A 13,003-nucleotide genomic window follows, 5' to 3' on the forward strand; every position below is an offset into this window, starting at 1 on the left:
GTTTTGTGAGGCGGGTATTTGCTCAATTCACAATCTCTCTGTGTTGTAAGTGGAGGAAAAAGAATCTCTTCTGACAAAAGAGATTGTCTAACTCACCTCAATCTACTGTCGCAATTCCACTATCGACTTTCAATGTGGCTGGAAAGCGGACTGGTTGCCCATCATCAGCACTCTGCAACTTGAAATTAGGATTAGCCAGTGTCTGGGGCTGCTTCCACACTAATCGCTCCTCCCCTGTACCACAACAGCCAGACCAGTCTCTCATACACTATTATATTTCTCTCCTCCTCTCCTTCCCCAATCTAACTGCTGTTGTAGTTGCCCTACTGCATATCCAATGCCAGATGGGATCTCTCCATCAGTAATTCACCATCACAACCCCTAGATCTATGCCCACATGGCACCACACCACAGAACTTTGATGAATGCGGCATACCATACTTCCGGACCTCCGTGCCTACTGCTCCTCCATTATATTGAGTGAGGCATCAGGATGGCCTGCTGTGTATCTCCGTAGCAGGGCAAAACAAGGCCTAATTATGTTCCCTGCAGGATGATGATAAACTCACTGGATGCCTGGGGTACTCTCCTAGCGGGTTTAAGGGAGTAGGGGGTTGGTTGAGCCCCCCTATACATTCTACACGAAAGCGACCACTTGCTCTTGCACTAGTGGGGGGACTACACCATTGCCCTGCTTCGGCGGTGGGGAACAAGGCCTTGGCATAAGCAGAGGTGGGGCTATTGCAAGATACACTTGGGCTCCATTTTGTGTACCCTCGACCCCATCTTTGGACTAGGCCGCACTCTGGTATTGCAAAGTCTCCTCTCCCCTCCCCTCCGCAGCACCGCGCACACAGCAAGCACTGACAGCCCCACCTTTTCCTCCTGCGCCTGTGTCTTCCAAGTCCATTTCTCATGGATGCGCTGAGACAAGATGTTGCAAGCAAACAATGTATTTATTTCATTCTTCTAAGATCACTGTCCTGTGGGTGACCGGGCCGAACCATGACTTGTAGTTCATCCATCTCAACAAACCTGCTCCTGCACCCCTCACCCCCACTGTTGGAAAATTATTGCTTGTTCAACCTTGTGCCCCGCCAAAGGAATTATTTTGATCTACCAGAAGTGTGACCCTTCCTTGCTGACCAACCTAGAATGCCCCCAATAAAACCAGACCCCTGCCACAGTACATTCTGTCCTAATATAACAGGTGTCACTCCACCCCCTTCCTGCTCTGAAGTGCCAAACCTGTCAGCTATCAATCCCGACCCCTACAGGTTACCTCAGGGGCAAGACCCCCACACCCTTCACCTCAATGGTGACCAAAAGTGGGATAGTGCAAACATATGTGTACAATTTATAGGCCTCTAATAAATACTTTAAAGGTAATGTGATGATCATTATTTACTGCATGCCTGGGATAAGTGTGTAGATTAGGGTAGCCAGAACCAGCTGCCTCTCCGGACCTGACCCAACCTTTTCCTCACATGGACCGGCTCAGCTGAAACACGTGATGTCCAACCTCCTGCCAAGTCATCAGCCAATCTTGTGGAGCATGCCCATAATGCGCTATACTCGCACCCTTTCCCTAACCAATATGAATGTAACTTGTAGACTGTATAGAAATCACCACTGATGACTCTGTAACCCTTTAAAACATATTGTTTCTGTATTGTTTGCCAGAGCGCTCTCAAGGCAGCAGAGTCCTCTGGATGCTGAATCTTATATGAAGCTTTGCTGAATCTCCAAACCAATCTCTAGGTCTCATTCCCTACTGGGATGTGTCCTTTATTCTGAGTTTTTGTTGCTGAAGTGGGGAGTGAGTGTCTTCAAGGGTATCCATGTTGCTGCTCCAATCACGCTTATGAACTAACGGATTCTGTCTGGATTTACAAGGGCTGATTGGGAGTGCCCTCCCTCTCTGTTATTTTAGAAAGGTGCAAGGCATATGGACATCAATCTCGGTCCTAACCCCACTGCTAGCATCCCAGCCCCAACAGCTAAGCCACACCCCTTTTTCTAAAATGCATGCAACCCTAGCTGTTCATTTTCCTTGGTGGGCTTTATCATGATATGATATGATATTATATGATATGATAAGGCATTTGTAATGCGCCTATACACAAGTGTTTCAAGGCGCGACGAGGCAGGGAGGGGGGAACAAGGGGAAGACAGACAACGATCCTACTAGGCCAGGGCGTCATTCAGATCGCGCAAGTGCAGGGGTAGGGGGAAGGGAAAAAGTGCATGGGGAAGGGGAGGGGGGAAGTGCAGTACAAGTAAGTAGAATAAAATAAATAAATAGGGCCAGCTGGTGGCAAGTGCAAGGTAAGTGCAGACAAGTGCTGGGAAGGGGGGGCTGTAGGGATACAGAGACAGTCCCGCAGTGCAGGGGTTACCAGGGAGGCAGTGCAACTGGAGAGTGGCTGGGCCCAGGACCGAGGTCGGTGAGAGTGGCCCAGTTGCAGATTCAGTGCAGTTTCAGTGAAGAATTTAGCAGGGGAGAGGGAGAGAGAAAGCAGAAGCAAAGAGGAAGGTTTTGAGGTGCTTCCGGAACCGGAGATGGTTCTCCTCAAGTTTCAGGGAGGCAGGAAGGCTGTTCCAGAGGGAGGCCCCTGCCGCGGAGAGAGATCTACCCCCAGCTCGTTGCTTCGAGAAGCGGCTGACCCTGAGGGAGTTGGAGATGGATGAGCGAAGGGCTCGGGAAGGAAGATATTTAGGAAGAGAGAGTTGAAGATATTAGGCCCCAGGCCCCAGAAGGTCTTGTGGACAATGCAGAGGGTTTTGAACTTTATCCTCGCAGCCACTGGGAGCCAGTGTAGAGATTTCAGTCCTGGAGAGATACGGTCCCTGGGCTTGAGGCCAAGGACAAGTCTCGCAGTTCTGTTCTGGATGATTTGCAGAGGGCGGAGAGTGGAGGCAGGCAGATTAAGATAGAGGCTGTTACAGTAGTCCAGCTTCGAGAGAACCAGGGCTAGGGAGACAGTGAGCTTCTGGGGGAAGGAGAGGAAGGGAAGAATACCTCTGAGGAGGTGCAGCTGGTAGTGTGATTTCTTAGAGACGTCAGATATATGAGGAGAGAAGGAGAGTGTGAAGTCGAAGATGACCCCAAGGTGTTTTGCCTTGCAGGTAGGAGCAGGAAGAGGGCCAAGAGAGGCAGACAAGTGTGCAGGTTGATTCTCTTGGCAAATCAAGCAAGGGTGCTGCATTTGGCAAAAGCTCCAAGCGGGGAGACTCACTATGAACCCAAAAGGTGATCAATGGGAGCCTTCGAGAATTTGGAGCAACATGGGTACAATGACTTTATGTGGACTGTCAAATGCAACAGAATTTAGGGACAATTTGGTAAGACATTTGCATTAGCAATTAAATGCTAATGCATTCAAAATGTGAATGTGCTAAATCAGCTTTTGAAAGCAGAACTTACACGTTTAGCTCCTCCGCCCGCCTGTATGAAATGCACCAACTGTCTATATTAGAAATAAGTATGCCGCTACTGGCCAGGTACCCAGTTTTTGGAGAAATGTATAAAAGGCTAAAAATTCAGTCATCACATGTAGTGGGAATGGATTTGTGTAACCAATTGACTGCTGCTGGATAATTAACCTAGGACTGATTTTGCATGTTAAAGTCATACATAACCATGAAATCTAAATGTGCATATTTTGCCTGGTGGGAACACTAGATGTATCCGCCAAGTACAGGACTGGAATGTTACGACTGTTCCTTCTCCCATCAAGCAATCTTTAAGATAATGTATCTTCCTTGTCACTTTCTAAAATAGACCACTGACCCTTGGCCATGAGATGTTCTCTAACAGATCTTCAGCTTATATGATTCAGACTAAATGAAATCACGTCTGATCATACCATACAGAACAATGGAGACTAAGGCCCTTCTGTTGGTGGTTGAGACATTGGCGCCAAGCTACATCATTTCAATTGCACTTTCAACTCCCAGCTTCCACCTCCACTAATCTGGGGTAGTGAGAGCCCCGTCATCATGTTTTGCGAGAAGGCAATCTAGTGGATCCAGGAGCAGCAGTGTGCCACAGATGGCAGCTGCCCGCCTTCAACGAAGATGGAGTGCAACAGGTTCCTGAAGAGATGAAGGCTTTGTATGAACAGAACTAGGGCGATGTCAACAAAGCCAAGTCAGAAGGGCGAAGTGACCTTATCCCTACAAATACATTTTGTCATTGCTCTTTGCTGAGAAATAGGCACTGTATTGTGGCCTACTTGTATGACCGTGTGCTGCGGATCCGAGCACTTTGTTGGGAATACAGCAGTGTGCTACCAAATACACTCAGATTCCACATGTCGACAGAAGAGACAGACTGGTTCAGTCAATATAAGAAGTTGATTGCTACATACATGAGGTCGTTGGGAGGTAATGAGGGACTGGCTATCACACAGGATATGAAACCACTGAAGAGCCTTTATATTGAAGTGCGATGCTTGAGGGACTATGGCAAATTTGAGATTGACAATGGTGCAACAATCTTGCTGAAAAAGAACAGCTAGCATTTTCTACCCAAAGGAAAATGTGAATAATTGATCAGACAAGGAGTCCTGGAACATGTAATGTCTTAACTAGACCCAGATGTGTACTTATAGCTTGAGCTGTAGTGTGTTTTTTGTTTGACCAATTAATGTGTACAAAAAAAGGCTTTCGCAATGAAAAATAAATAAATAAATAAGCCAAATTTGGTGTTCAGCACTTTTAAACTTGGAGAGAGAGACATGAACATACAGTATGATTGTTTCTAACTCCCTGCACTGCCAACAAATTACATCATCTCCCAATCATTCTCATTCCTCACTTGGCACCTAACTCAACCCGGACAAGCGAAGTTTGAAACTCTCGTTGTCATGACCTTATCTGCACGACTTTGCCGCTTCGCATGACCCAGTGCTAAAGACTCCTTCGCATCAAAGCCAGCAACTCGACCTCCTTGTGTGGGGAACTCCCTGCTGTTTAAGTTTGCAGCCAGTGCTCACACCCACATGGAGTCAGGCAGCATTTCCTTGGAAGCACCATCTGTACCTCAGTCCCAGCTCAAACTGCCCTCTTCCCACTGCCTTATTCATCAAGAAAACTCCCCCTGTCTATCACTCTAGGTCAGCCCTCTATTGACATGGCCCATCCACCTCCAATCCCTACCACTCAGAATAAAAGAATGTGACCTGTACCAGCCCTTGTTTTTAAGACAATCAACATTTCAGTCCTGCAAAGCAGCTGTTTCCGTTTGCCTTCCTGCCAGTGGCATATTTCTGCTTTCCACAGAAAACACTAACATGGTATGAATTTCAGAGTGTGCATCTCTTCATGGGAAAAATATAGGATACATTTCATTGTGCACAGGAACTGCATTACTGATGTTAGAGAGATTGGGGTTAATATATTAGTAATGCAGTTAGTATAGGGTTATTTAATTATGTATTTCTAATGCAGTTCCACACAGATGAAGATATCCCCATTGTAAAATAGGCACATTTTTAAAATGACAGCACACTGTGCTAAAACGTTTTGTTAAATGCTCTGAAAAATTGCTTGCTGGCTGTTACTGAAAACTGCTTTGCACCTATTGTGAACCTATTTTGCACCTATTTTGAAATGGGTGCATTTATATATTGCATACTGTATACTGCCAACAAACTAAATGCTTTTAAAAATAATGCCTGCAGTTTGAAAAATTGTGCCTGGCCGCATTTCTGTAGTGCATACTGCATACTGGCAGTAAAATCCCCATATATATCCCCACATGTGTATTGTCTATTGGGGAGCAAGTCGATGTCCCCACTGATTTTCTGAAAGGGTTTTTCCTCACAGGACCTGGCCCTAATGGGGCTTTAGGAGGTATAGCACACGTTGCCTGACACAGGATGCATCTTGCTACAACACGATCTTGCAAAGTTGATGTGCCTCCCGGAACTGTTCCACCTTGATGTGCCTAGCTCTCCATTCAAGATTTCGATGCATTCAGCATGGCTGGATGCCTCTCTGACCTCTTCCAAGGGTAGGGATCGAATAACATCCCCTGTGTCATTCCAAACACATGCTTGGCCACACCTCGCTGGCTGTGACTTTATGTGGGTGCCAAGATAAGAAATCCGCCAGGTTCTAAATCCCCTATGCAAGACAAAAGGGTGATGGCAGGAGGGTTTGAATTAATCATAACCATGGGCACGGCTCTGGGAAACCCTTCAGACCATCATTTTTTTGCCTGCCAAGCCATTACAGAAGGGGAAAGACCATATGCAAATCAACCTTGGTCCCACCCAAGATGGGCAGTCCAGCCTGAACTGCTATGCCACATCCCTTCAGCACTAGACCACACACATCCCCAGACATGTTTCGGCCTTGTTGGGCGTCGTCAGTGAGGAGTTGCTTGGATCTCTAGGCCCAGCAGGCTCGGGATCCACTTCTGGGCATACCCGTCCCACTCGGGATGACTTAATCAAAACAAAAAGGTGATGCTGGAAGGTTTTGAATAAATCATAACAACGGGCACAGTTCTGAGCAACCCTCGAGACAATCAATTTTTTAGCTTGCCAGGCCATTACAGAAGGGGCAAGACTATACGCAAATCTGACATGGTCCCACCCCAGGAGGGGAAATCTAGCCCAAACTGTTAGGTCATATCCCTTCTGCATGAGACCACAAGCAGCCCCAGACATGTTTCAGCCTTGTTGGGCATCATCAGTGAGAAGAAGCTTTGGTCTATAGGCAGTACGTACTGAAAAATCCAAGTTTTGTATCCTTGATGGAGGGCACAGGGTTGACTGGTTGACAATTGGGATCAGTGGCTTGCAGTCTGTCAGAACTATGAATGGTCGGCCGTAGATGTACAGATGAAAGTGCCAACACATGCATATCACTGCAATTGTTTCCTTCTCTATTTGAGAAAATCTTGTCTAAGGTGGTGTCAGTGCTCTGCCTGTGAAGGCTGCTGGATGGGCAATTGTCGTATCTGCATTTTTTGTGTCCCTGAAGCTTTGGCCTGTAGCTCACCGCACACCCACAGCGATGTTGCTTTGGTGCATCTCCTGAGCAGCACACTTTCACAAAGTGATTGATTTTGCAACACTTCGAGCATTCTGCCCCTCTTTCACCCCTCTTTCTGTGCAGCGACCATTGTGGAGCAGGTTGCCTCCACTATAACCACACATTTTGGAGGATTTGGGCAATATGGGTGTGCCTCGCCTTCTTAGTATCCTCTCTTGGCTTTGATCGCTTTTTTGTCATGGATGTTTGCTGCCAAGGCTTGTGCTTCTATCCAGGGACGTAATTTCACCAAAATGCCTGGGGTAGCAGAAGTGACATCACACAACCCTTCACATGTGATGACATAACAGGAAGTTATGTAATTTGACCCCACCCTGTAGTGACATCACAGCAAGTGATGGAACACAACTGTTCACCCCTTGACAAAACAGAAAGTGGAATCACATAACATTGTTCCTAAGTACACTACGAACATTATGGTTACGATATCACTGTAATGTGATATACAGTTCATACAAGAATGGATCACCATACGTGTGGTTAACATCAGTGTGTATAGGCCTATATGACTGCAAGCAGACGTCCGAGGACAAATGACATTGATGTGTTATTATATAGCACTTACGCTTAAGTCCTTGCCGGAATTCGAACCTGCAACTGGCAGATCACACACACATTGCAACAGCGAGCGCTCAACCCACTGATCTATCTTACTGGCTATAGGTATCTTACCGGCTATAGTAAAATGAGCATTTAAGTTTCTGAATTTTCTCATAGTCAGAAAGCAAATTACACTCTGTAACTGCTAACTGAGATTTAACAGAAGGCCAGTTCATCTGCAGGTCTGGTGCAAAGTTGGCCACATGTCAAGTCTGCGTGGATGTACTTTTTAGGCTTCAGAGGATGGCAAAATAAATACCATTTGAATGGTTCATAACTTTGTATTAAAGAATTTAGAGTAGCGCAGGGAAGGCAGTGCACTCACACAGCATCCCATACCTCATACATGCAAACATCCTGAAAAGCATGTCATGGAGATGGGAAAGATAGACACATTACAACAAAGCATTAATTGTGTCACGCCGAAATCAAGGGACATTTTATGTCCTATGGTCAAACTTTAGTGACTCGCCCACTTAAGTGTGGCTAAAATAAACCTTTAAGGAGTCTAGCAATTATTGTAAAGAATTCCAGAAAGACACATTATTTGTTATTCCTATTCTTTCTTATTTAGGGTCGCTGCTCAATGTGTTACACTTGTGGAACCACCAGCTTTTTTAAGAGGCCTGAACCAGAACGCCAGCCACACCAGAAACAAAGAGCCACATGGCGCTGACCACAGACGTTCCATTAAAAATAAATTACAAAAAACAAATATATATCATGTTTTATTTTTTTTGTTGTAGCAAGGGAAGCCCCAGTGGTCGCAGCTATGACCCCTGGCTTCCCCCAAGTGACGTCACTCGGCCTATCAGTGCTACGCTCTCGAACAAGGCCTCCGCCTTCTCCACCCGGCCCTCGGTCAGCTCCTGGGAGTAGCTTCACTCTAGCATGTGTTCCAAGGAAAGGCTTGACTCTGGTAGTATCTGCTTACTTTGTTTGTTGGAATAGCACCCTTGCACAAGCTGCGCACAGTCTTCATCCATCGTGCCCACAAGGGTGCATGTGAATGCCAGGTGCTTCAGCCTCATGTGGAGGCCATGGTGGGGGTGGAATCGTTTAAAGTCAGCATTCGCTGGGGGGGGTTTGCATAGTCTAGTGATCGTTTTGCTGCCCCTAATGAGTTGTCTGCTGGGGCCGTTGGTTTTGAAAATGTTATGCACTCCATTCCAACATGGAATAGCATTGCTCATTTCTTCTCTTCATTGTCAGTCTCCTTTGTGGTGGTGAGGTACAGTTCTAAGCCCTTCTACCCTTTAGCGCCCATTGCAGCCCTACAGCACTTGGGGGCTCCCACTTTCTCAAACTCCTGGATGGGAATTGAGGTGGTGACAGGTCTTCCTGATGTTCTGTGTATGGGGCAACACGTTTTGCACCCTCGTTTTCCTAGTCCCCCCACCCCCTTCCTCGCCAATGGCTGTGTCCAACCTGCAGAGAATCTGGGTGTGTTCAGCCAAGGATACGATGGCTTCCTGACAGGGTGTCAGACCTCAGGAAATATGGGCCGGGACCTCCATGTCCCTCTCACTCTCCTGAGAGCAGCGCATGTGCACTACAAGCAATGTGGGGCGGTGCCGCAATGATACACAGAAGTCAGGTTAGGTGTATTTGCGGGTGCGGGACTCCTGGCCCATGCAGTTGGAGTTCCATTTTATTCAGCACAGTAACGGCCTGCATGAATGCATGTTTGCACGCAGGTGGGGTATGTGGCCCACCAACCGCTCTTCCCGCGTCTCCCTTGGGCGGCCCACCACACAGCCTACCAAAGAACACAGAGAATGAACATGTGATTAAACTGGTACATTTTTCGAAAGGTTGCAGTACTGAAACATTTTATTTGAGTATTACAAGATGCGACATGCGTTATCCACCCCAGCAACACCCGACACAACAGTTCGCACTTACGTATTTATTGTATCCTGGCGCAGTTTATCAGTATATTGAATGTGCATCCGCAATCGTTCAAGGCATGGAACCCATCCAAAACCACAACGCACTTTTCAGATTGTTTTGCCAAGCATTTGATTTCGTCTTTTCCTATTAGCAGAGAGGAGCCATCCTTAAGATGGCAGCAGGTGGCTACTCCACCCACATCTTCACTTCCACTGCTATAGCAACAATGGCCTGCTTCCAAGGCAATCGCAGTTACTTTTCACTTTCACAGTGTTTTTCTGACATCTACTTGCCTCTTGTACTTATTGTAACGCACCATCTCTCTCTTTACCCAATTTGGCCCCGGTTGAAATAGAACTTTTTAAAGTAACCCTATCCGTGCTTTTAATTGCAGGGTCAATCCCCTTTAATAGAGTTGAAACTCAATGAAAGAGGCTGAGCAAGAAATACAGTAGCTGTGTGTTTTCAATAAGTCCTGACTTGTCCGGAACATTGGTTCCCTGCCATCCCTGCACATACTTTTGCTTCCCCTAGCCCGATAAAAAAAAGGGACAGACACTGACATAAAAGTAGCACTACAGTGTCAAGGCCAATAAATACAAAAGAAGGACTAAAATACAAATGTGATGCTAATAGAACAGTAGTCCTACTTCTATATTAGTGGCCGGAACTGGCAAATGGGTAGTCCTACTTCTGTACCATGAGCTGTCCCCGCAAATGGGAAGCAAAGAGGCAGATAGAAGACCTAGAGAAAGGGAGGAAGGTATGGAGGAGGGGGTTCATTGTGAATGGGGAGCGTGGTAACCGGCTCAATGTCAGGATTTTTCAATCCCTTCACAAAAAAACTGTATGGTAATATTGGGACACTGGGACGGGCGAGGGGGGCAAATACCGGGATGTCTGGTCACCCTACCCCTATAGCCGCAGTCCTCCAGCTCCCAAAGATTAAGAATCCAGCATGCTGACAAGAACCAGGAAGTAAGAGAGGTTCCTGGCACCTGACATGCTCAGTGAAGAGCTGAGGCCTCCATACCGTGCTGTCACCAGATAATTTCTTTATGAAGCTTGACGTGCCTCTCCCCCCCCACCGGAAATGGTGCAACGAGACCAGCCGTGCGGTGAGGTTGCAGGGGCCCCTGGAACATCAGTGAACTACAGTAGTGTTTGGCACAGAAAAATTGGTTATAAACATTACAGAATATAACTTAAAATGATACTGTATGAACATTTGTAGACCTTCTCCACTCCATCTGCCCGTTTAAGTCTAGTGTATATTAGTGTCAAGATGCCTACTGAATCATAGAGCGGTCCTCAAAATGTATTAAAATATAATATACGTAAGCCCCTCTTAAAGTTATTAGGATCCAACAGGATCTGTCCCACCAGACTTGAGACTGGGTGGACCCTTAAATACGGCAGTAACACCATTACCGCCGTATTTACGTGCTACTGCCCAACTCATGATCAAGCCCTTTATCTTCTCTTGAACTTTTGTCCGTTACGTGTAGCTATTAAATGCGTGTACATGTGCTGCAATATTTCTTTAGTATGTGTGCCTTCTGCGGGCCAAGATTTTAGCATTTTACCAGCCGTCTCCTGTACCCACTTTGGTGGTGTTTAATTATGTTCTCCCTATATTGCAGGAGTGCCTTGCACATATGGGCCAATGGATTATCCATAATGGCACAACCATTTATTAGTTAGCCTGCCAACAGTGTTCCAGCATTGTCACACAAAATACCATGTTCCTCTTAATAAACCAATTTCGCTTAATTCAATGACCCTTCCAATTAGTTTTTTACACGCTAAAGCGCTTTCACTCACACAACAATTTCAAATCTTTCACCCCCAAAGACGATCAGAACAACAGCCCTCCCATGACCCCAACAAAAAACATAAATATAAACAAATTTCAACAAATGATCACCTGCTATACACACCATTGATAATCAATTCAAATAGAAGTGATCTCCTTTCATCCCCCCACCCCTCTTTATGTAGGGAAAAACAAAAACTAAAATATGACCTTCCCTTATCTAGACAACCTCTAGTCTATGCAGCAATGCCCGTCCCCTTATAAGGGGTGTACTTCAATTCTCCTCAGTTGCTCACAATGAAAAAACACGTAAAACTACAATGTGTGGTATTTCCCATATACTGGGAGCACTCTCCTTGTCCTCAACCTGTTAAATCATCACAACAATAAAACCTCAAATAAATACACAGCTGTGTTTTTTCATGCATGGGTACACTAACGTTCTCTGCATCTCCGAGGTCCACCGATGCTGAGCCTCCTCTCTCAACTGCCTTCAGCACCTAGCCCAGTGGGCCATCTGCGGGATTGGGCACACTTTCATAGAACTTGGCTGGTTGGCAGGTTTCATGCTGACAGTGATACACATTCTTTATGCCATTGGTTGGCACATCATAGGGTGATCTTGGATGTTGCCTCCCTCCGAGACAACCCAATTATCCATTAACGTGAACAGAGAGATCATAACTTGTCTTCAAGAAAGAACAAATACTCCCATCTCACTCGCCATGCTCGAGCCTCAATGTTCCCAGACCATTCCTTAACCTTAAATTGATCACCCACTCTTTTCCAATATTCGTTCATCATTTTTGGAATACATGAATTATGTTCCGAAAGATTAATTTTGTACCATCCAAATAACTCTGGCTACCCTAAACAGATCTTCACAAACCTTCTCATGGATTTTTAAAGCAGGCTGTACAGCTATTTTGGAATAACACACAAAATTCTGTCTACTGGGAGCAAAGTCACAAGCTTTCCAAATGTGCATTTTACTATAGTCCAATGATACTCTTGGTTTGTCATGGAATTCAAATATGCACATATAAGCCCAGCCCCAGAGGAACTATGCACATCTTGCATAGCTTTGTCATGCACAAAAACAGCATGACACAGCTATGCCTAGTGGTTGCTGCTCTGGACCATTCATTTCAGCCATGCCCTATCACCTCAAATACATTCAAATAACCCACTGAGGCCTTTGAACAATCCTTGTCTCAGTCTCCTCCAAGAGCAACAAACTGCCCACTGGGACACAGCTTTAAGCAAAGCTGGCAAATATGTCGTATAGGTTTTCACTTTTTGGGGCACATTGATATCCTTTTCACTGTCAGGGATTGGTGGGAGCCCCACAAGACTGAAAAGTACACCTTTTTTTCCCAGCATAATCTGGAAGAAACAAAGTAAAGTCCAAGGATCGCAATAGCGGCAAGAAAACATTTCATATACTTTTAACAAAAATGTTACACAGAATGACTATGTAACGAAACGTATGTAACAAAAATGTATGTGGGGTGGGGTAAAGGGTTAAATCGTGTGGGGAAACAGTTGGGGGGTTTAGGGGTGGGAAAATGAGGTTTGGGGGGACCCCCCCAAAAAGAAAGAAAATGTGTTATATTTTGTTGTTAT

General features: G+C 45.8%; 1 long non-coding RNA gene and 1 pseudogene across 2 annotated transcripts in view; one reads left to right on the top strand and one right to left on the bottom strand.

Moving 5' to 3' along the window:
- Positions 1 to 13,003, bottom strand: part of LOC138504704 (uncharacterized) — a 196,532-nt gene that overhangs the window by 107,744 nt on the left and 75,785 nt on the right. The window lies entirely within an intron of this gene.
- LOC138504702 (DNA replication complex GINS protein PSF1-like) lies at positions 4,003 to 4,630 on the top strand (annotated as a pseudogene).

This window comes from Ambystoma mexicanum, chromosome 11 (genome assembly GCF_040938575.1).
Source record: "Ambystoma mexicanum isolate Mex_15411 chromosome 11, UKY_AmexF1_1, whole genome shotgun sequence".
Classification (NCBI taxonomy): domain Eukaryota; kingdom Metazoa; phylum Chordata; class Amphibia; order Caudata; family Ambystomatidae; genus Ambystoma; species Ambystoma mexicanum.